This window comes from Loxodonta africana, chromosome 11 (genome assembly GCF_030014295.1).
Source record: "Loxodonta africana isolate mLoxAfr1 chromosome 11, mLoxAfr1.hap2, whole genome shotgun sequence".
NCBI classification, from domain to species: Eukaryota; Metazoa; Chordata; class Mammalia; order Proboscidea; family Elephantidae; genus Loxodonta; species Loxodonta africana.
The window spans coordinates 33,882,701-33,904,469 of NC_087352.1; the positions used below are offsets into that span (position 1 = coordinate 33,882,701).

The following is a 21,769-nucleotide window of genomic DNA, read 5'->3' on the forward strand; positions in this document are numbered from 1 at the left end:
CAACTCTGTTGCGCGGAGGGAGCAGGAGAGCAGTGGGATGCAGACCCCAAACTCTAGTAAAGAGGCCAGACTTAATGGTCTGACTGAGACTAGAAGGACCCCAGAGGTTATGGTCCCCAGACCTTCTGTTAGCCCAAGACAGAAGCCATTTCCCAAAGCCAACTCTTCAGACAGGGATTGGACTGGACTATGGGATAGAAAATGATACTGGTGAAGAGTGAGCTTCTTGGATCATGTAGACATATGAGACTATGTTGGCATCTCCTGTCTGGAGGGGAGATGAAAGAGCAGAGGGGGTCAGAAGCTGGATGACTGGACATGAAAATAGAGAGTCAAGAGAAGGAGTGTGCTGTCTCATTAGGGAGAAAGCAATTAGGAGTATATGGCAAGGTGTATATAAATTTTTGTATGAAAGACTGACTTGATTTGTAAACTTTCCCTTAAAGCACAATAAAAATTAAAAAAAAAAGTTTAAGCGAAGAAAAAAATATTCTTTGATGGTTACTAGAGCAGGGAGGGAGGGAGGGAGGGAGGGAGGGGGTTTTCACTAATTAGATAGTAGATAAAAACTATTTTAGGTGAAGGGAAAGACAACACAAAATACAGGAGAGGTCAGCACAACTGGACTAAACTAAAAGCGAAGAAGTTTCCTGAATAAACTCAACACTTTGAAGGCCAGCATAGTGGGGGTGGGGGCTTGGGGACCATGGTTTCAGGGGATATCTAAGTCAATTGGCATACTAAAATCTATTAAGAAAACATTTTGCATCACACTTTGGAGAGTGGCACCTGGGGTCTTAAACGCTAGCAAACAGCCATCTAGGATGCATCAATTGGTCTCACTTCACCTGGAGCAAAGGAGAATAAAGAACACCGAAGACACAAGGTAATTATGAGCCCATGAGACACAAAAGGCCACATAAACCAGAGACTACATCAGCCTGAGACCAGAAGAACTGGATGGTGCTCGGCTATAACCCATGACTGCCCTGACAGGGAACACAACAGAGAAACCCTGGGGGAGCAGGAGAGCAGTGGGATGCAGACCCCAAATTCTCCTAAAAAGACCAGACTTATGGTCTCACTGAGACTAGAAGGACCCCAGACATCATGGTCCCCAGACCTTCTGTTAGCCCAGGACAGAGACCATTCCCAAAGCCAACTCTTCAGACAGGAATTGGACTGGACTATGGGATACAAAATGATACTGGTGAAGAGTGAGCTTCTTGGATCAAGTAGACACATGAGACTATGCGGGCAGCTCCTGTCTAGAGAAGAGATGAGAGGGCAGAAGGGGTCAGAAGCTGGCTGAATGGACACGAAAAGAGAGAGCGGAAGGAAGGAGTGTGCTGCCTCATTAGAGGGAGAGCAACTGGGAGTATATAGCAAGGTGTATATAAGTTTTTGTATGAGAGACTGACTTGGTTTGTAAACTTTAACTTAAAGCACAATAAAAATTAAAAAAAAAAAAAAAGTTAAGCACAGAGTAATCATACAACCAGTTGTTTCACTGATAGGTAATTACTCCAGACAAATTAAGACCAATGTCTACACTTCTTTACAAGACTGCATACTAAACAACTTAAAAACTAATCAAAGGTAACAAAAACCAGCTCATTGGTTGCCCATGGCAGGTGGGAAGGGAGAGGTGGACCAACGGGAAAGAGGCACAGGGGTCTTTTGCAGTGACAGAAATGTGTTTTGATATTGATTCTGAAGATAGCTCCAGAGGTGTATAGAACTGTCAAAACTCATCAAATTGTACATTTTAAGTGGACTCATTTTATTGTACATAAATTACTCTTCAATAATGGTTTTCAGAAAAACATACACAAACAGAAACAATGAGTGAAGAAGGGTTTAAAAGCAAATGAGCTTCATAAACCTATTTAAAAGTAAGCAATAAAATTTGAAATGTGAGGAAAATGTATAAACATAAACAAGTCACACTTTTTTAAGATTTATTAAAGTTTTTTTAAATTTGTTTTCAACCTTACATCTGTGCCAAATATAAGAGGATTAAATCTTAAGGTGTACTGTAAAAATTGACATACATTAAAAAGTGTTGGAAACCTAAAAGAAAAAAAAATCCTGTTTTGTTTTAAACAACAACAGCAAAAACTGTCCATACAAATTATTTAACTGCAGCTGTATAAGATCATGATATCATATTCCATAGATTGTTTTTAGATCTGTATACATAATTCAGTTTTACTACTGAAAGCAGCAACGGTTATCATGTGAGAAATAAGTACATAAATAATTTTTATAGTCTGATCCATCTTGAATATATCATGTCGATGTACTCCATGGAATCACAGAATGCAAAGTAAGCTATTACAACACTTTACTAGAATAAAACGTCACCATCCAACTGACGGAGCCCCGTTGGTACAGTGGTTAAAAGTTAACACTGCTAACCAACACCTCGGCAGTTTGAGTCCGCCAGCCGTGCCTTGAAAACTCTATGGAGCAGTTCTACTCTGTCCTATAGGGTTACTATGAGTCCGTGCTATGACTCGATGACAACAGGTTTTTTGGTATTCAACTGACAGAGCCCTGGTGGTGGAGTGGTTAAGAGCTATGGCATCCTATGACTGCTAAAGAAAAGGTCAGCAATTCAAATCCACCAGCCAGTACTTCAAAACCCTACAGGGCAGGTCACTGCATGGTGGAAATAGTAAGCTTTGGCTACTAAACCAAGAGGTTGGCAGTTGGAACCCACTCAAAGGCATCAAAGAATAAAGGTCTGGTGATACACTTCTGAAAAATCTCAGTAATTGAAACAGAAGTACAATACTGACAAATGATCTTTTTTTCTAAACCAAAGGTGAGGAAAAGAAATTCTTTCATAATAGCAACTGTCACAAATAAGTAATTGTACTTTGAAATAGAATAACTTCACTTTTATTATCATTTTATACGCAGTTTTTACATACCTAAAATCGAGGCAAAAAAAAAAAAGCTGAATTATAATCATCTGGGTCAATCTGGAAACGCTAAAAGATATGCATGTATATGCACACATATATACATATGTGTGTTTTAAAAGGTAAAGATGATCTCAATAACAACAACAGATAGTGTATCTCACTCTCAATATATAAATGTATGTTTTAAAAGGTAAGGATATCAATAACAACAGATAGTGTATCTCATTCTCTCAATATATAAATGTATATATATTATGTATGTACGATTTAGTATTTGTCCCCCAAAAAGTCGTTTCATCTGTTATACCAATAAAAATAATATAATCAATTTTAATACTTTCTCATAATTTAAATGCTTTTTTAAAGTTACCCATAAAGTCATGAAATAGCATTCAACATTTTTATTTTCAAACTTTAGAAATATATTCAAAAAATAATTCTTATTATGAGTAGAGGACAACATATACGCGAAACAATAACAAGCACATTTTGAGCAGCTATGGGTTATGTTTCAAAACATATGCAACTGTGCTCCAGAAATGCATCTCCTTTTTTGTTTCTTAATTGTCACTATCACAAGAAAGAAAGATTTAGAAGAGAGTAGAAAAATGCTTGCTCACATAAATACATCATCAACATGATATAAACCTCTTAAATAATTTGCTTCAATTCCGCCACTCGTAACCTCTGGCAAATAATCTTTAAAAACTATGTAAAAGAAAAACCAAAAAAACCAAATGTATCACCATTGAGTCGATTCTGACTCATAAAAGTATTTCCTAAATTAACATGAGCTTAGTATTTGAGGTTACAGCTTCCCTATGAACATTTGAGTCCAAATATGTATACGTCCATTTACCTGAAAACACTAAGTAGCCGTTAATAATCACAATGAAGACAACAACACAAGAACAATAATGCTAATTGTAAAAGGTGATCTATTTCAACATACTTGAAATTAACATACCAAAATAAGTAGGCTAAATTACAAACAAAAACTATGGACACAGTGCTTTACATCATCAATTAGCAGGCATGTTTTATTCTATGAATTTTTAGTGTTTGTTTATTTTGATCCCAGAAATCTGTGCTATCTGTTTAATTTGATTCACCAACTAGATTTCCCATTTCTTGAGGGTAGCGCCCAACAGTCACTACTACTATGAATAAGCAGAACTGAGTGGAAACCCTGGTGGTGTAGTGGTTAAAGCCATGGCTGCTAACCAAAAGGTCAGCAGTTCAAATCCACCAGGCACTCCTTGGAAACTCTATGGGGCAGTTCTACTCTGTCCTATAGGGTCGCTACGAGTCGGAATTGACTCTATGGCAACGGGTGATGGGGTGAGGGGGGGTCGAGGCCGGCTGGAACATGATGGCTGACTGGTAGTGTCCTAGAGCTGCTTTACTGTCAGGTTCACAGGACAATTAATTCGTAGGCTGCTGTGCGTGATCCCAACACTCAGCCATTCATGAACCTGCTTCAATTAATAAACAAAACTGACACACCTTAATTTACTCAAAATTAATCACCATAAAAAATGTGTCTGCATGATACTATAATTGAAGTAAGGTTTATGAGAACACATGGATAAAGTAGGCTTTGATTGTTAAAACATAACCAACCATCTAAAAATAGTCACACAATAAGACATGCCATGAAATAAATGAAAACAAAATGAACTGGATCACAAGAGAGGGAAACAACCTCTCCTACCAAAACTCACAGTGAGGCAACATCGCCCATTCAGACATAGCTAAAAATAAAAAGAAATCTGCCAAAAGAACCTGGAGCAGCAGAAAGAGATTCAAGAGGACTGCGTGTTTGAATTCCAACACTGTGATTAAAGGAGTCTCAACTTTCTTACTCAGAACCCGGCATCTCTCCTGATCCATATTAGTAAAGCTGGCCCGTTGGTTTCCAACTCCTGGGAAATAATGGAAATTGCTCTACTACAGACAAGATCCTGATAGCAGTAAATCAGCAAAGGGAAGAAAAAGTATAAAAAGCAGACAGGAACACTAAAAAGTACAGTACTATGGGATCATTCAGGTATGTGAAAACAGCTTCTCCAGCTCATAACACCCTAAGGACACGATGCCTTACAGTCCAGCATGGTAGTGTTCAAAGTGAAAATCCTGAGACACCAAGAGAATATGAAATCATGATATGCACCGGTCCCAAAAAGAGAAGGCAATGAAGTTATATTTTCGAAGATTCCCATATAAAATAATTAAATTAAAAAAAAAAAAGTTTTAAGGGGTAAATCATCAATACTTCAAGTCTATAATTCAACCAACCACCTGCTCAGGAGCCTTTGATGGATAAGGCCTTGAAGGGCACAACATGGCTAATACCCCTGTGTCCTTCAGGTCAAGCTGCTTGGCTGAAGACCCTAAACCTGGACATCCTCACACCCAGGGTCTTAACCAGGGTGTTCACTACACTGCATTTTAACTGGCCAAAAGCTTCTGGAGCTGAACTGTACCTCTTCACCACAATATTCTGGAGCCTAGTACACAGCACACAGTAGGATTTCAGCAAGTACATGCTGAATTGATTAAAAAACACAATCTATGTCCTGTATGCAAAAGACATTTTGATAATAACAATAAAAGACCACAAAATACACCACAGGTGCACAAAGAAAGTAGTTCCTGTTGCCTGCTGAGAGATTAGCAAATCTTTAGAGACTGAACTGCACCTTCAAGTTTAGGTGTGATCTAACAGAAAGAAAAAAAAGATATTCCTAGGAACAGGAATACTGTAAGTACAAGTAAAAAAGAAAATAAGAGACCAGGACCAGAAAGGAGGACTGATAATCAGTTTGTGTAGGTTTTGTCAGAAGAAATAGTGAAAAGTAAGGCTGGAAGACAGAAAGGAGGCGCTGCAGCAGAGAGAGGTTACACCTGAGTGGAGCAACTCTACCAGTGACATGGGAACCTCATAGTTCCTGAGCGACTCACCCTCCCATCCTTCCACAATAGCAGTCACGCTGTATATAGAACGTATTTCCACAAGTAAAAGCAAAGGAAGTATAACAACTTTTTATACGTCTATTTGACTCCACATGTCAGGCTGTTTTACCCCCTACCAAATCAGAGAATCAATACTGTAAAAAACACCTCAAAACACCACCTGATATTCTGAGGAAACTAACTATGGCGCAAACTTTATTGCCAGGCGGTAAATATTATTCCATCGGCATACGCTGAAACACTAATAATCACAAGAAACGTTACTCTTATAACTGGTGTCTCAGTCTTTTAAATTCTTCATTTTTGAAATAAAGTTGAAAGTATCGTGTCAGAACACGGTAAAAGAGTTATCATTAGTCTTCAAAACTGACAAACAAGAAAGACATAAACAAGTGCCAGGGTAATTAAAATGGCATTGTTCACTTTATAGGAGAAAAAATAAATTGTACTAAAATTATTAAGCTAACAAAGCGAGAGAAAATACGAGTAGAAAAATGACAGTTATCTGCAAAATTCATAAATGTGTCTTTTGTACAACCGTAATGATTGTATTTTATGCTGTCATCTTGCATTTAATTCCTCACCCGGCACTTTTCTTCATAGAAGCCATCAGCATCCCACAGAGCCAGATGCTGAATTGCAAAAAAACATACTGTGACCATGGACTTAAAGAGAAGAGTTACTTTGCTGAGCTGTGGTCGATGACAAGTTAATTTTTGCAATTATACTTTTTCCAGCAATAAATGAAACTACAGGTTATGACTATCCTATATTATTAGAAAGAGGCAAGAGAATATTCTTTGAAACAAACCATTCAAACTCACTTTTTAAAAACCTCACTGGATGTGAGGCAGCTACTTCTCAATTATCTTTTCTATAATATGATCAAATGCAAAAGTCACCACCTCCGCTGCAGCATCTACACAGTGTAATGTGGTGAGGCCTGACTACGATGTCTGAACGTTGATGCCCAACACCAAATTATTCCAAGTCTTCTAGGAAACATCTCATACTAACCTTAGTCTTCTGATCATCACTTTTAACTCAGCCATAGTATCCAAAGAAAAGTCCATTAACTGTCATTTAGAAAGAAATAGTTATTACACAATAATTTATCCGCAGGGCGTCAATTGTTCCAAATTTAAACTATTTACCATGACCATCACTATGGCATCCCCCCATGTCATCGAACAGTAGGAAATCATATACTGTTAAGGCATATGCTATTCCCTGTAGTACAGTATCACTGTACACTTACTACGAGATTTAGGGGCTATTATGTTTTGTTTTGATGTTTTGTTTTACGCATTGAAAGACATATGAGGGCAGTGGCGAGAAGATTATTTCTTGATGAGTGTTAAAATACAAGGACAAAACAACCTCAGCCAAGTTTTCCAAATATCTAAGTAAAATTTTCTCACTGAAGGATGAGATCTAAGAGGTAACTATTTAATGTAATAATAATTACTCTATTACATAATGGCTTAAAGTTTAACTGAAGCTATGTTTCAATACACTGAGGTATTTGAATTATAGTGCTGGTGAATAATATTGATTATACCGTGGACTGCCAGAAGAACGAACAATTTGTCTTGGAAGTATAGCCAGAATGCTCCATGGAAACAAGGATGGGAGACTTCATCTCGTTTACTTTGGACATGTTATCAGGAAGGACATGTCATCAGGAGAAGGACATCACCCTTGGTAAGGTAGCAGGTCATCGAAAAAGAGGAAGACCCTCAATGAGATGGACTCACACACTGGCTGCAACAATGGGCTCAAACATAGCAACAATGGTGAGGATGGCACAGGACTGGGCAATGTCTCCTTCTGTTGTGCATGGGGTCCTTATGAGTCAGAACCAACTCAACAGCACTAACTATTACTATGTTTCAACCACATAATATTAATAGAATGTACATTTCACTGCAACATATAAAAGTAACTTAAGATTTTTAAATGCTTTAGGTAAATCTAATAATAATAAATATGTAATAGCATTTTTTTTAATGTATAAAATTGTCCCCATGTTATTTCCTAATTTAAATAAAGGGATTTATGAAGGTGCTAATTCACCACATATTCAAGATTTAATTCAATAAAAAGTCACAGAATTTTGGGAATGCTGGAGATGTTTTATCCCAAATCCCTCACATGCTCTTTTCCTGATGCTGTTGAGTAAAACACGAGATGCACAATGTAAGATTTGCAGGGCTGCTAGGGAACCCGTATGTAAACACTGACTGCTTAGGGTGAGAAACATGAAGCCCAGAGAGCTGAGGTTGAGCCTCAGAGCAGTCAGTCTCCAAAACCCTTAGGATGGCCTCGAAGTCCCTCCACACTCTAACTCCTGTCCCTCTCCCCGTCAGACCTCAGCACTCCGGGACCCTGACCTGGCTGCACTGAGAGGGCCTGCTCTGACCGTGGGCTTCTTTTCTGGGTGCGGCCCCTTCATGCACAGACATGGACCCATGGGTATGCATGGAGCCTGGGGAGAGCCAAAGGTGGGAAGAAAAAGGGGCCGGGCTGTGGAGGCCCTCACACTGGCTTCTCCCTTCTGGTCTTCAAAGATCATGTGCGCACTTGTTTTTATTCAAGTGCATCCACACAGACTGTTCTCTCCCTGGACTTCTCTGCCACCACATCTTCCCACAGATGAGTCCTCCATGTCATTCACGGCATCTCAAAAGGACTTTCTCCTTCAATGAGCCCCTACCTGACCACCTAAGTGAGCCCTCCCAGAAGTCCCCACTCTTCACAGCACAACAAGAAATTGCCTTGTTTGTCTATACAGTGAGGCTATGATGCACTCCAGATATCCATTCCATAAGCCAATAAGCCAATGCAGGAACAGCAGTATCTTTGCCACACCAGCCTCACAGTTCGACCTTCCCTCTACCCAACCCCACCCCCTGTATTGCCTATAGGTATTGGTCCTGGGCACTCCCCAATACTTCCTGCACACACCATCTCTGAGTCAGCTCCCAGGGAAGGCACCCCGAAACAGTACACTTGCTTGTTTACTTCATCACTACACTACCAATGCCAGGAGATGTGGTACCAATTTACCTTTCTTAGCACAGTACATTCAAGGCCCTAAAACAGCGTGTTTGCTTGTTTACCTCACCACTAGACCACCAACACCAGGAGACGAGGTACCCAGTCTATCTTACCATAGTACCCCCAGCCCTTAGAATGGCACCTGGCACAGCAGATGCTCAATAAATATTTGTTGTGCTAGAATCTTCTCTTAATCGTGTATCTGCAATAGCCACACAATGTCTCTGATATTCCGCCTTCCTTGCCATTTGTTTATATCTTTTTAACATGGAATTAGTCAAGTCATTTTTTAGAAGAGAGTATGATTAACCCTAATTTCAACCATCAACATTGATGTTAAGCTTTCATTACATTTTAAGCACTTAAATAGCAATTCCCTCAACAAAGTTATCAAAAGCCTGTAACAGAAGGAACTTCAGTTAATTTGTGTGTGTAATTTAATATGTATGGTTCTTGCTGTAGAACTCATATACTTTGGACACATTATTAGAATGAACCAGTCACTGGAGAAGGACATCGTTCTTGGTAAAGTATACCAAAAAAAAAAAAAAAAAAAAAAAAACCCATTGCTATCAATTCAATTACAACACATAGTGACCCTATAGGACAGAGCAGAACTGCCCCATAGATTTCCAAGGAGTGGCTGGTGGATTCAAACGGCCGACCTTTTGTTTAGCAGCTGAGCTCTTAACCACTGAACCACCAGGGCTCCTGGTAAAGTATAGAGTCAGCAAAAAAGCGGAAGACCTTCAATGAGATGGACTGACACAGTGGCTGCAACAATGGGCTCAAACACTGCAAAGACTGTGAGGATGGTGCAGAACCAGGCAGTATTTTGTTCTGTTGTACATAGAGTCGCTTGTAAGTCAGAACCGACTCAACAACACCTAACAACAACATGGAAGAGAATAATGTATCAATAAGGAAAATCATTTACTTTACAGTTGCACATACAGGCACTTTACATACATTATTTCATTTAATCTTCACAACAGAGTACATTGCTTATTATTTTACAGGGATTGGCAAACTTTTTCTGTAAAGGACAGAAAATGTTTTAGGCTTTGCCAGCCATTTAGTCTCTGTCTCAGCTACTCAAACCTGCCACTGCAGCATGAAAGCAGCCTTAGACAACAGATTAAACACACGAGCATGGCTGTGTGTATTTAATAAAACTTTATTTACAAAATGGTGGCAAGCCAGACATGGCCCACGGATCTTTGCCAACCGCTGACACAGAAGAAGAAGTAGAGCCTCAAAACACTTAAGTCACTGCACTTAAGGTGGAAAGTGGTTTGGTCAGGATTTTTATCTATGGTCTACCCGTGGCTGTTAATCAAATGGCTGCTCCAATGCCCATTCAGCATGTTCTAATAAGATCTGATGATATGATTGGGTCTGACGGTATATGAAGAAAAGAAAACTCTGTTACAAGAAAAAGCCAACACAGGCTTAACACTCGACATGAAGCAGAAGCCAGGAGATAAAGAAGAGTATAAGTACATGTGAAGTTATTAGGAACTATGGCACTGGAACACACCTATCTCAGTGAGCATGTGGAATGGGACAATGTGGCCAGGTTCCCAGAGAGGATCACAAATCTATACTTTGTGAATCAGACTCTTTTCAGGCACCAAAAATAGTGCCTGAAAGTTTTTTTTTTTTCATTAGAATTTCCCTTTGAAAGTCCTAGATTATCTCAGTTGTGCTAAGAAAATTCAAGAAAAGGAACCAACCAAAAAAAGTTTCTACTTACACTTGTGGCTAGTAGAGGTTAAGTAACTTGCTGAAGGTCAAAGTCAGGTTTCATACCCAGGCACTCTCAGTCAAGAGCCTCTGCCCTTAACAACTGTGCTAAAAAATCATCTATGTTATTTCTCATTTCATTATCAGTTAACTAAGACTTTCATTTCTGCTTGACCAGATGAGTAAATAACATGTTTTGACTTTCACTTTCAAACTGATAGATTTAAGAACTACTGCTTTAGAAAGGCCTTCCAAGAATGGCTTTTCTGAGTATAGAAATTATACAAATTCTCTATAGCACAAAGTTCTTTTATATAGCATAAATTCGTTGCTGTCGAGTCGATTCCAACTCATAGCAACCCTATAGGACAGAGGAGAACTGCTCCACAGGTTTTCCAAGGAGCAGCTCATGGATCTGAACTGCTGACCTTTTGGTGAGCAGCCATAACACTCCGTAGCTCTTAACCACTGTGACACTAGGGCTCCATTTTAAACAGCATAGACTTCCTTTATATAAAATAGCACCTCTTCAAGACAATGCATTTATTAAAATACAATATCTTACAGGACTCCATAATAAATATATGGGTCTCGTGGCTTTCAACTTTTATGATAACTACCAAAGTGGTTCCAAAGTCTTACAACTTTGTATACTACTGGATAAGACTATTTCCTAGAAATACGGAGTCTTAGAGGCAGAAAAAAGTTTAAAAGTCATCTTTCAGTAATCTCTTCTTCCATAACCTTCATATATACGCATTCATACTCAACTTTAAGTCAGAGGCTGGCAAACTACAGCTCACAAGCCAAATCCTGGCGACGGCTTCTTACCGGATAGCCTGCAAGCTAACAGGAGCCTTGGTGGCACAGTGGTTAAGAGCTCGGCTGCTAACCAAAAGGTTTGCATTTTGAATCCGCCAGCCACTCCTTGGAAACCCTGTAGGGCAGTTCTACTCTGTCCTACAGGGTCGCTGTGAGTCAGAATCGACTGGATGGCAACGGATTTGGTTTTTGAGGGTTTTTTTTTTTTTTTTTGAGCTAATAAGAAATGTTTTTAACACATGAAAATTTACAATCAATTTGATAATAGTTAACACTAACACTGAACCTCCATGGAGCAAACTGTTATCCCAAAAGAAAGAATTCCATTCTCAGTAATACACCTGTACTAAGAAAGAATTATACTCAATTACTTTAATATTTTGAATTTTTTCAGTGAAACGAAATTCGGGAAATTTGTTTTTTCTCGCTTCAGCCTGCAAAACCTAAAATATTTGCTATTTGGGCCTTTACAGGAAAAGGTGGTCGACTCCTGCTGTAAAGGACAGGGAAGGTTGTTTTTTCATCAGTGACAGTGTAGTAATTTAGAAGTCTGTTTCAGTCATCTGCTGAAATGAAGGTTTTATCTTGGTTATTGTATGTGTAAATGCTCCTCCTTGTCAGCCAGGTCAAGTCTGACCACCCCCCCAACCCAGCCCTTGTTCTAAGGCTGTGTTTCCAATCTGTGTCCAGGTGCAGTACATTACTTAGGACAGAGAGGGCAAAAGTCAAGGACCGCGACTGACTCCTTTTGATCAACTCATGAGCTGGTGAACATCAGTGAACGTGTATTACATAATAAAAATAAATTAGTAAAACTTAAAGCTCTTTATTGCTTACAAAGCGTTTTTACTAGTTCATTGGAATGAGCATCTCTGAGGTATGTCTATAGAAATATTACTCCAATTTTTCAATAAAATGCAGAAAAGATAGGTGACACTGACTACCAAACGCTCAGTGCACAGCTGCATAAGCCCGTAAGGACAACACTCATAATGCTTTCATGTCTATGGAAAAATGGCTGAGTCCCTACAGAGGACAGAGGGAAAAAACTTACATTCAGTAAAGGCATTATACCACTTTCCCAAACTACACTTGTCACATAGTTCAGATAAGTTCATTAGAAAACACACATGCAGAAGATGTATAATTACACATTTCTACTCACACAGTAACGGAAGTATCAATTAGAACTTTAAACTGAAAATACTAAAGTGAAAATCAATATTCCTACATGAGAAAAAATGAAAAAAAGAAGCCTCATGCTACACTGGAAGAGTTTACAGCTTTTCTCCACTCTCACTTTCCTATTAATTTGTATAAACTCTGCAGGATCGGTCAAAACAATGAAATAAAATCAGGATAATGTGCAAAAACCATGAACACTAAAAGATCATGCCAAACTTTTAAAGTTAAAATGTATCTGTCCTAATTGAAAACTGGGCTAAAAATACACCCACAAATGCAAAAGCACAAAAACTCATTTAAAGTTATGTCTTTAGTACATTTACATGAACACACAAACTAATTATCATCTCTTTGAACAAAAGTTACCAACAGACTATTTTTAGGTCAAATTCTTTTAAAATCTATTGTTTAAATTGTTTGTAAGTCCAAATTAATGTTAAGCGGTCGAATTTCAGCATAGAATATGAAAGAGCGACTTCTTTCTCCCCACAGAGTTTTGCTCCTAGAAGTGCACATACAACAAAGTTAGAGAAACCCAAGCATGATGCTTGTTGATAGTGACAGGATTATTTCAAAAACCAATTATATCTGTTCATTCCCTTTTGCTTAATTAAAGCAAAAGGCATCAAACCCTTCCTCAGCAGTGATCATGTGGAAGCTGTGTAACACAGATCCAGTAATTAACTTAACCTTATCACTGCACTGTACTGGGTCATCCCAGTACACACAGCATCAAAGCTGAGAACCAATGCTAGCAGGCTAACATCTTAGAGTCGCTTGGAGATTGAACAATGCCGTCTGTAAATGGACAGGCTTTGTGCCTGCTTAGCTGTGCTGGATAAACGTTCCTGCTCATAACTTAATGTGGCAGCTTAACCATTTAATCATTGAACGTTAATATATTATCAATATTATGAACATGTAACTACAAAATTACTTGTCAGAGTAATCAGATATTACAGATTTTGTGCATAAATACAACATACAGGGAATTTTGCTCTTAACGGTACATTTACAAAAAAGACAGATTATGGGTTTTAAAATATATATTGTCGTTTTACACGTAGCAAAGTTTCAGTTCTAGAAAAATCGTTTTCAAATTTAAATAAAGTAACTCCATGCTACATCTTTCGTTAGACACATGCATGGGTGGTTTTAACATGGCCTGATTTAGCCTAAAAGACTGATGTTTATGCAATTTTTTAAAAATTCAATTTATTCAATTATGCCAATTTACTAGATACTTTGTTTACTTGAAACTATATCAAAATATAAGATATCATCATTTGAATATACATAGTTTAAAGTCATCTATTCATTATTCCCAGTTAAATTTAGGCATATTCTGTTATTTTCCTAAAGGATCAAAAATTCTCTTGCCAAGACGTTATTTTGAGGTCTTTCACTTTCACCAACTAAGACACTAAATCATAGGGGACAATTATCAGCAAATTCCCTCCGACAGGCCCTAAGCCAGCGGAGGTAATGCAGCTGACAAACTTTGATGCGCTGTGCCCGGGCACATTATGTTCATGGAGTGCGTACATCTGGGCACCCTTTATGGCAATGCAGCAAGCAGCCAATCATTTATTCCACTCTAATTAGCACCCATGTAAATCCTCACCAATCACGCCACGCGCGGGGGGACTGTTGTGGCAGCCATACAGCAGGCTGGCAGAACACACGAAAAAGGCACAAGACGACACTCCTGGGCTTGATGTGAACCTGCCATCACACCAGGCAGCTTCCCCCAGCCAGGGCTGTAACCCGCGCTCCCTTTCAAAACTCATCACAGAAGCCCAGAAGAAAAAGGTCAACAGGCAGAACGTTGATTGGCTGTGATTCTTTGATTCCTGCCTACTCCTAGGAATACACCTGAAGCAACACACTTCACTTTGGTCAAAAACACAATAGTTATCACAAGCAAAAGTCAGGATTAACTTATAAATATGCTTCATAAGAGAGATACAAGGAAACATTGAAGAAAGACTGTGGACCATAATGTACAATAGTTTACAAGATTACTAGGAAATGAGACGATATAAATCTACATATGCCTGTATGGGACATGATGGAACACCTACATACATCTGTATGGTAGAATAAAACAATAGGATTTAAGTCTCCAAACGCCATTGTGTTTCCTTTTACTAATCAATGGTTATCAAATAAGTTTAGATTTTTTCATGATAAACTACCAAAAATAACATCTCCATCTTTGAACATAATCATAATAATTTTACATATATATTTATATATATAGTATTTCACCCACTTTGGGATTGGGATTTTTTTTTTCTATTATCTTTTTCAGCACAATGAAAACCTACTGCTATTTTTAGCTAACATTATGCAAAACAGTATGGTAATCTACCAAATAAGACACAGTTCAAAGTTAAAATAGATTTTTTCCAGTAAAAATTAATATAGCAATGCACTCTTAAAGGCTTTTTTTTCCGGAAGAGGTTTTTCCAATAGATGTAATTTTTACACTGTTTCTGAACATTCATTTAGCTTGCTATTAATCACTAAAATAGTTAGGCGCACATTCAATCATTCAAATAAGTACTTACTAACCATCTACTATGTACGGCACTGTCCTAGGTGCAGGAGATACAAATGGTTTATTTGGACACGGCTTCAACCTCTAAAAAGCACATATTTTATGAGGAAAAAGTAAAGCTAACAGATACTGAGTAATGAGAGTGGTAATTGTATAAATTTATAAGACCAGTACAAAACAGGGCACCTAGCAGTTTTGAAAGGGCAAGGAAATCTTAAGAAAGCAGCAATGACCACCTAACTTCTTAAAATATTTACAAGTGAAACTGAGAAGTTAATTCACCTATTAGACGATTCACTAGTAACTCACTCTGAAGTATGTTAAGAGTAGATTAAATAAATAAAGCCACTACTGTCTTTGTCCTCATGAATTAACAGGCTGGTTGGGGAGAAAGGCATTAAACAAACATAAAACTAAGCATAAAATTATAAATTGGGATAAGGTGCAATGAAGGAGGAAAAAGGATGCTCTAAAACAGAATAACAGGATGAGTCCGACGTAGACTGGAACTCAGGGAAGACTTCTCTGGGGCAGTAACATTTAAGTGGAAGAATGAGCAAAAGTTAGCCAGGCAAACAACGGGAAAGCAGCACGGTGGGCCTGAAGAGCCTGCTACCCTAAGTGCAGAGACAGGGCAGTGGGGTGATCCAGGGGGCTTATACAGAGGAGGCCCTACATGCCCTTGTAATCCTTGTAGGCATGAGCAGTAGGAGTAAGATTCAACAACCACCCTACCTAAAACAGCACCCCTCTCACCCTAACCACTGTCCACCCCTTCCCTTATTTTCCTCCAAAACACAGCCACTTCCTGACAAGCTCTCTTCTAGTAGTTATGGCTTATTTCTGACTCTCGTAAACTTGAAGGTGGGCTCTATCAGAGTGGGCAGTGGGCCAGTTTGGTTCAGAGCTGGATGCAGAAAGGAACAAATGAATGAACATTCAATTAGTGGATAGTATACAGAATTCGGAGCCCTGGTGGCACAGTGGTTAAGATCTACAGCTGCTAACCAAAAGGTTGTCAGTTCAAATCCACCATCTGCTCTTGGAAGCCCTATGGGCAGTACTACTCTGTCCCATAGGGTCACTATAAATGGGAATCAACTTGACAGCAACAGGATACAAGGTTTATACAGATCTCAGGGTTGACCACATCTAGGAAACATATGGACCATCTCACCTACCAAGAGTGGAGGCGGTCATTGTCACTAACACTTAATACTGAGAGTATGCTACAGATATTTACTCAACAATGAACACAACACCTTCTCTGGGAAAAATAATAAAGGCAACTGACATGTTTTTTCTAAAACAAAAGGCTTTGAGGAAGACAACAGAGGAGTACAGTATAATAGAAAAGACACTGAACGAGGAGGCAAGTGATGAAGATTTTCGGGCTCTTGCAAAGACAAAAAATGAATCCTATAAACACAAAAATTCTTTAACAATTCGATATTAAAAAATTCTTGGTGACAGAATTTTCATTTTTAGACCATTCATTTCTAAACATATTACCATCTAACACCATTAACTGAAAGCATCCAGGAGACTGATTAACCACATTGCACTGATTGATGTGTCCATGATTTTCTTTGCCCAATGCATACCCTGGGAGGAGGGGGAGACAAAGAGAATGAGATACTCGGGTCTACCTTCACTGCAGTCACTGGTTGAGAAAGGGAAGCAAGAAAATTCTCTCCAGCAGCTGACAAGGACACTGCTCACAGACAATTCGGTGTAAATAGAGTACAAGAGCCACAGCATGGACAAGCTCTTTGATCTATAAATAGTAGCATATTTTTGTGTCTTGTATGCATAGTGTGCTCTCACCTGCACAAGAAAGTTCACATCTTACATCAAGACCTTATTTAACCCATTTTTTTTAATTTTCATATTGTCAAAAATGTCCAGTATTTGTTTTCTTTCTATTTATAAGACACAAGCTATTAATTTTTAAATATATCCCTATCTTATTTAAACACTAATAAAGGAGAAAAAAAGAGAATTTTACCAACGTAAATGAATTCTGAGTTTTACTACACGAAAAGATATGTTTGTCATTAAAAAAAAAAAAAAACCACTTTCAAAATAGGGCAAACTATATACTGAAAAAAGCCAAAAACCTTCTATTCAAAAATAAAATATTACCGATATATATTTACTATAGGGCTATATAGGAAGAATACACATATAAGAGATTTTAATTAGGGTAATTATGTGCCCGTCTAAAGAAGTATTTTAAGGCATATAATAAATTTAAGGGGCTATTATAGAATAAATAGCATCTGGACCACTCAGCATTTTTGGTTGCATTTCCAAAGGGCATGTTATTCAGCTAAATCAGGGATGGCAGGTAGTGGTCTGTGTGCTACCACTGATTTGTCAGTCTTCTGTCCCCGAGACATCCCAGGCAGCCTCAGAAGCTCTCTCAACACAGTCTCCACTCTCCCACTTCCCATTGATTGAGCCAACATGAGGCAAGAGCTATTCACTGTAGTCCCTGAGCTTAAAGTCAAGGTACCTATTGACAAGGTGAGCTTTCAAGTCAAAACACCATAAACATATCTGTACTTATGAATCCTCCATAAGCTTACTGAGAAACTAACTCAATGTGGTACAATCTAATCAGAATACGTGTCTTACTTAGATGTCATTAAAAACTACCTAGAAAACGGTCAGTCTTCTAATCATAGTACTGGTGTCAATATGGGATGATAAGAAAGAGAATCTTCACATGAAAGCATAAAAGCCACGATCAAAGAGACATACTCCTAGTTTGCTACTAGGATCAAAGGCAAAATAAATTACAGTATGGGTGAATCTGCAACTCAACAACCCAACACTGTCCCTTTTCCTCCAAAAAATCCAAGACTCTGAGCACAGGGCCTAGTGCATCAAAATGGCTCACTGAAGCTGTTACTGCAAAGTGCACACCAACGTAATTTAAGCAACATAATTCATTTATGTAAAACAACGGTCATGCCAATGCAGTTCTAGTAGTTTAAAACTTACCCATTAACCCATTGCTGTCAGTCGATTCTGACTCACAGCAACCCTATAGGGCCTAGTAGAACTGCCCCACAGGGTTTCCAAGGAGCGCCTGGTGGATTCGAACTGCTGACCTTTTGGTTAGCAGCCATGGCTTTTAACCACTACACCACCAGGGTTCCCAGTATAGAACTCAGGATAATGTATTTTTAAATAGAATAAACGTTTCATCATTTATGAAATTATAGATCTACAAGCTTTTTGAGGTGGGCAGTTTAAAAGAAAAAATTATAGCTAGCTGCTCTTTTAATGGCCCCTAGACCCATTGAACCCAGGGAGTGTCACACTGCAGCCTCGACTGTTACAGCCACACTCAGCACTATGAAAAGAGAGCACCTTCTTTTCCATTTCATTTTCAGAAACATAACTCTATTGAATTATATCCTGTTCTACTGCACATTTTGTTTGGGTGGAAAGTGACATCAAAGTGCTCCCTACACAGGTCCAATTTTTCTCTCTCTCTTTTTTAAGGTCATTTAAAAGATCTAAAGGAAACTGGGCAAACTGACATTTTGCACCTAAATCTACCTTCTATCTTATCTTATCACACCTAAGAATATTAACTGATTAATTAATCCATAGAAAAGTATGTGAGGGGTAGCTTGGGAATAGCAACAGAGAGGTCATGGCACCATAATTTGTGGGTATTTTTGTTTATTATGAAAAGCATTACCATATTCAGTAACAATCAATGCCTGTAGCCTATACGAGATATCTAAACCCTTGTGGTGGCCTCGTAATTAGTGGGCAGGGCTACATTACTGAGTTCCCTCTCCTATATTCCTGCTGAGGGTGGCCACAGGGAAATGCCTGTGGATAGATGGAGGGTGGAGGGAAGCAGGAGCAGTATTTGTAGCTCATGGGCACGGCCCTCACAGCTGGGTGGCCTCACTGCAGTGAGACAGGGCTGTGCCTGCAGGTCCTGCATCTTCATCAGGAGATTTCATCCATTTCTAGCCCAGGCATGTGTGGATTCAGCTCCTAGACAAAGAGGCCCACTTTTGCAGGAGACTCACACCATTAAGGCCAACCTCACAGTCTGCAGCTTGCAGTTTACGGTTCCAGCTTATCCTTGCTCTCCACTCTACGTGACACTCATCTTCTCCTCCTGACAGCCTACCCTTCGGACTTCAAGCTCCACCATCAGATGCAAAGAAAAGAGCCTTACCAAGACTGCTTAAGCAGCTCCCACAACTGCATACGGTCAAATTCCTCAAACAAATTTATGTATGTATGTTTGTTTGCATGTGTGTGGGTGTGTGTATATAAATAAAAAATCAGTTGCCATCAAGGCAATTCCAACTCATAGCAACTCCACATGTGTCAGAATAGAGCTGTGCTCCACAGGGTTTTCAATGGCTGATTTTTCAGAAGTAGAAAGTTAGGCCTTTTTTCTGAGGCACCTCTGGGTTGAACTGAACCTTCGACCTTTTGGTTAGCGGCCAAGGCATTAACCCTTTGTACCACCCAAGGACTCCATATATATAAATGTATAACCAAGCCAAACCCGCTGCTGTCAAGTCGAATTCCCACATACTTATAGGGTTGGGTATATATAAATAGGAAACCCTAGTGGCACAGTGGTTAAGAACTACGGCTGCTAACCAAAAAGGTCGGCAGTTGGAATCTACCAGGCATTCTTTGGAAACTGTATGGGCAGTTCTACTCCATCCTATAGAGTCGCTAGGAGTCAACATCGACCTGACAGCAACGCTTTTTTTAATACATAAATAAAGGAACCCTGGTGGCACAACAGTCACGCACTCAGCTGCTAACCAAAAGGTTGGCAGTTCAAACCCAACCTGCTGCTCTGTCGGAGAAAGATCTGGTGATCTGCTCCCCAAAAGATTATAGCCTAGAAAGCCCTACGGGGCAGTTCTGCTCTGTCACATGGAGTTGTTAAGAGTTGAAATCACCTCAACAGCACCGAACAACAACAATAATATATGAATTCAAAATGTCTGTACATGTTATTCTGCTACTCTGATTGATTAAACATTTAAAGCAATATGTAAGAGTCATTTCATTTATGTGCATTCCCAATAAATATCAAAAGTAAATATTTCTCATTTAAACTCTACTTTTAAGTTTATTCATTCCAGGTATTCAAAAAAAATCTATTTTTCTTTAGTCTTTACTCACTTTAAGCAGAATAGTCACTACTTTCTAATAATTCAATATCTATAATCAGAAAAATACTGATAATACTGCAAACATGTTTATCAGTTGAAAATGCTGACATTAACACACGTTTATCTCACTTTATACATCTGAATATTCTTGGACTGCTGTAGAAAAAAATTAGACCCTTGTCTACCAAAGTATATTTTGGAATAACTTCCACCATAAATATCTGGGATGTATTTGATCAGAAAACTGACACAGGCAGAAACCAAACATAAGCATCTTTTTCCTTTCATATCTAAACACAGAACTAAGATTCCTCCTAGACCCTGAACTAATATTACACCAAAAAGTTGATGCCAGTGGAAAAACTAATGTGATAATATGCGAAGTGCATTTAATCAGCAGCCCCTCCAAAATGCAATGCTACCTCTGATCTAATACCTCATTAGAAGAGCATTCAAAAATAGAATACTCCCAGGCATGTCTCTTTTATAGATACTTTCACTATAATAATGGTAGCTGAAATGGCACCCCACAGAGGACTGTGTGCACACCAAGCTAAAACATAAGCAAATTAAACCACAAACTCTAAGATTGAATTTCAGGATTTACAAATAAAGCTGATACAGATATTTTATTTATTTATAGGGGCTTGTAAAATCTATTTCCTAAAATCTATAAAACAGCCTTATCTCTCCACAATGCAATGCAAAAATTATGTATTTTGGTGGGGGGGAGATGAGGAGAAACTTAGATTATTGTCAGGTCAAAGGCCAAAAATCAACAAGCCATAATAAAAGAAAAATTAAAAAACAAAACCCTGAGACAAAAATCTAGGTGAGGTCTAAGACTGGATGCTGATCAGACCCCATCATGTGGAAGTGACGGGGCCAATGTCAAAATTGATGGGTGAAAACATACCCTTACTGCTTGCCTTCCCATGGCTGGGGGGAGGGCGGAGAGGGCCTCAGTGACAGCTCAGGAGAAGAAGGAGAATTTTTCTGGAATTGCCTTGTGCCTCAGCGTGGGTGCTGGTTACATGGACGGGTTCATGTGACGAAAATTCATCAAGCTCTATCTGCACTTATGGCCTCAGCACTTTTCTGTACATGTTATACACACATGTAAGAAATCAGAGTAGAATTCAAATCCTGGGCTATGCTCACCGGGAGCAGGAGAATGTAAGTGCAGGAAAAATAAATACTGTGGAATGATTGATCCTTGCAATGAAAGTTATCTCACTGTTTACAGTAACAGTTGTTCCTTTTTGATGAGCTAACCCACAAATCTGATTCAAGCAAGAGGCAGCTGA

The 21,769-nt window shown here is 38.8% G+C and overlaps 1 protein-coding gene across 4 annotated transcripts in view; it reads right to left on the bottom strand.

Annotated features, from left to right (window-relative positions):
• The window catches only part of ZNF407 (zinc finger protein 407), a 482,381-nt gene that overhangs the window by 351,415 nt on the left and 109,197 nt on the right, over positions 1 to 21,769 (bottom strand). The gene's annotated exons all lie outside the window — the stretch shown is intronic.